Genomic DNA, 2,968 nt, shown 5'->3' with positions numbered 1-2,968 from the left:
CACAGAGATTAGCTTTAGTTTAACTGTACACTGGGCTTTTCAGGAGGTAGTTTTGAGCGGTAACTAAAGTGTTGTGTGTATAAAATGTATCAGTGTTGTGTTAAAGCTGGCCCGCTTCTCTGTAAGTTAATACTGGGCAGCACATGGCAGGCTGAGGAGAGCCCGTTTCTGCTGGGGAAGGTGGAGTTTGACCGCTGCAGCAGACCAGTTTCTTGGTTAATGAGCCAGCCTTGCCTGTGTCGTGTGCTCAGGGCAATGACTTTCTCAGTGTGGCAATTAAAGGCCCCATCTTCACAAAGGAGTGTGGTAGCTCACTTGGAGTTCCGTGTGCCTGCACATGATGAAAACTATGTTGGTAGGGACATCTGAGAGGGTGATGAATACCAACATATCTGAGCTGGGCATGGAATGCTGTGTGTCTCTGGCATGGCTGAAAGGCCACGTGGTCCTTCCTGAGCAGCCAAATGAAGATGATGGCAGCAGGTCAGTCCTGCTGGTTCAGTCCTGCTGGCCAGTCCTTACACTAGGTTTGAAGCTGTAGAAAATTAAGTGTAGTTGTTCTATGTGGCTTAAAAATCTGGGCTAACAGTTATTTTTGTGGCCTGGTCTCTCCAGAGTTGATATGTAGATTCACAGACTCACAGCCTGGTTTGGGTTGGAAGGGACCTTAAAGCTCATCCAGTTCCAACCCCCCTGCCATCAGCAGGGACACCTTCCACTAGACCAGGTTGCTCAAAGCCTCATCCAACCTGGCCTGGAACACTTCCAGGGAGGAGCAGCCACAGCTTCTCTGGCCAACCTGGGCCAGTGTCTGACCACCCTCACCGGAAAGAGCTTTGCTGTAAGGCTCAGGACATTGTTTTGATTTTTACTTGCATTTTTCAAAACTGAATGTGTGAACATCTTCTTTCTTCGAAGAAAAACTAATGGATAATCTCTTGTTTTCAGTTTGGGATGCATCAGTGACACTCTTCCCTCTCTCCTGGCTTCAGAACAGGTAGGTACCCTTACAGCAGCTAGCTGGAGTACTCTTGTGTCTCAGGAAATGACAGGACCAATGTTTGTAAACCAGTTATCACCTGTAGTGTCTCTCCTGGTGGTCCTTCCTCTTGGACTTGGAAAAGTCTCTTCTGTCTCTGTACTGGAGAGTGGATGTGGGGCTCCTGTTTCTGAACCACTAGTCCAGCCTCCAGCCAGACTGCAGTAGCATCCCAAATATGGCCAATTTCTCTTTAATTACCACTGTTTCATCATCCACAACAATAAATAGCTCGCTGTCTGGGTGTGTGCCTGGTGGGTGCATGTTTCAAAAAGAACCTGTAGCTATCAGGATTGATGTGAACTAAAGCAGAGAGCCTATGATGGTTGCAGTATAAGAGTAGTGGACAGAAGTGGTTTCTGAAAACTCTTGTGCTGAGGCTTTTTTCTGTGTGTAGTGTCACAGCCAGAGGTACTTCCCCATGTTCTTCACATGCCTGAAAGTGTTGTATCTCTTTCAGATCTGCCATTGAAGATGGTGACTTGATGCTACTTGACAAGGTAAAAAAACCCCTTGAAAATTCAATGTAAAACAGTGCTTGGTGCTTGCCCAGACAGCATCTTTTGTTTTGCTAACCTCAGCAGGCAGACTTTATTCCCTGAGCAAAGTTTTCCCTCTGGTGCCACAATGATGACATTTATTTGCTACTCTTGACCAAGAGAATGATGAGCATTTTCTACCACCATAACTTTTCCTCTGAGGCACAACAATTTATAATTCCCCTCGATGTTTTGATTTCTGAATACACTGTTCATAAGCTTTTCTATTCCAGGGTTCAAGTTGTGCACTTGGAGGACTTGGAGAAGAACCAGCACCTGGTGAGAAATGTGCACTCTGTGTAGGGGTTTCTTCCATGGAGCTGCTGAAACGATGCGGTGGGAAGGGTGGGATGTGTAAAATGGGAGGGAAGTGCTTTGGGATTAATTTCTAGTAATGTGCAGAAACTATTGATAGTTGCTAGTATTCAAAAACTCTTGAATATTTCCTTGTATGTTTTATTTGGAGAAGTTATCAGAAGAGGCTGTTGCTCCAAAGCAGATACAGTGATGATGGCATAGTTCAGCAGAATCCCCTGTGATGAACACTTTGTCTTTCGCTCCTATCTGATGTATCTAGCTCTTGTGATCCCTTGCTGGGAGCTGGAGACTCGACCATCAAGGCTGAGGGAATCTGATTCTTTTTTTCCTTCCTTTGTTGCAGGCACTGGGAGATGCAGCTACAAGCTGTGCAAGGTCAGTAATGTATTGCTTGCATCTGTAAAAGCTAATTTCTATCCCTGATCTGTGTGAAGGCTGCGTGTGATGACGGCATAGTTCAGCAGATGGCCCGTGGTGATCACGCTGTTTGTCTTTCGCTCCTGTCTGATGCAGCCTGCTGCACCTTAGGGTAAATTTGAGAGACAATTTGTGTGGAAAGCTGGGGGTGAAGCTGCTTCCTTTTGCTCCATGAATATGTTTTTGAAAATTTACCTCAGAAGATCAGTAAATGGACTAAACATTAAAAATTTAGTAGGAGGAATGGAAGGGTGGAGTGGGCTGTTCTTGTGAAATGACAGCAGGATAAATTTGCTATTTCAATAACACAAAATCTTAGTGAAGCTGGTGTTAGTGCTGCAAGGTCTCTTAATGTTTTGTTGCTTGACAGGCTGCCCTAGACAGAGGATACCTGTGCCTCCACTGTGAGAAGCTGTTTCACTTGTGACTGATCTTGATGAAGACAAGACTTTCCTAACTAAAGGTAATGTTAAAGCCTTTTTTAGATGGATGTTATATTTGGCTGTGCTGCATTTGGGCTGGGAGTTTGCTTTTGGAGACAAGAAGGTCTACAAATCCATTTTGTTTCTGGAAAATCTGAAGCAAAGATACCGGTATCCTCACCGTGCCTTCAGCTCCTCTGTGCTTCACAGTAAAAGCATGAAGTAATTGTTTT

General features: G+C 44.9%; 5 non-coding genes across 5 annotated transcripts; all 5 read left to right on the top strand.

Moving 5' to 3' along the window:
- Nucleotides 1–327: 327 nt before the first annotated feature.
- Nucleotides 328–405, top strand: LOC114818913 (small nucleolar RNA SNORD74). The gene has a single exon (XR_003766315.1). It is a non-coding gene; the product is annotated as a small nucleolar RNA SNORD74 (small nucleolar RNA).
- A 948-nt stretch (nt 406–1,353) lies between these two features.
- LOC114818910 (small nucleolar RNA SNORD75) lies at nt 1,354–1,421 on the top strand. Its single transcript, XR_003766312.1, has one exon. It is a non-coding gene; the product is annotated as a small nucleolar RNA SNORD75 (small nucleolar RNA).
- A 238-nt stretch (nt 1,422–1,659) lies between these two features.
- LOC114818908 (small nucleolar RNA SNORD24) lies at nt 1,660–1,743 on the top strand. The gene has a single exon (XR_003766310.1). It is a non-coding gene; the product is annotated as a small nucleolar RNA SNORD24 (small nucleolar RNA).
- A 331-nt stretch (nt 1,744–2,074) lies between these two features.
- On the top strand, nt 2,075–2,154 carry LOC114818914 (small nucleolar RNA snR60/Z15/Z230/Z193/J17). Its single transcript, XR_003766316.1, has one exon. It is a non-coding gene; the product is annotated as a small nucleolar RNA snR60/Z15/Z230/Z193/J17 (small nucleolar RNA).
- Nucleotides 2,155–2,328: 174 nt separating this feature from the next.
- Nucleotides 2,329–2,412, top strand: LOC114818909 (small nucleolar RNA snR60/Z15/Z230/Z193/J17). Its single transcript, XR_003766311.1, has one exon. It is a non-coding gene; the product is annotated as a small nucleolar RNA snR60/Z15/Z230/Z193/J17 (small nucleolar RNA).
- The last annotated feature ends 556 nt before the right edge of the window (nt 2,413–2,968 follow it).

The sequence above is a fragment of the Antrostomus carolinensis genome, unplaced genomic scaffold, assembly GCF_000700745.2.
Source record: "Antrostomus carolinensis isolate BGI_N321 unplaced genomic scaffold, ASM70074v2 scaffold10889, whole genome shotgun sequence".
Classification (NCBI taxonomy): Eukaryota; Metazoa; Chordata; class Aves; order Caprimulgiformes; family Caprimulgidae; genus Antrostomus; species Antrostomus carolinensis.
This window is presented reverse-complemented; position numbering and strand designations above follow the sequence as displayed.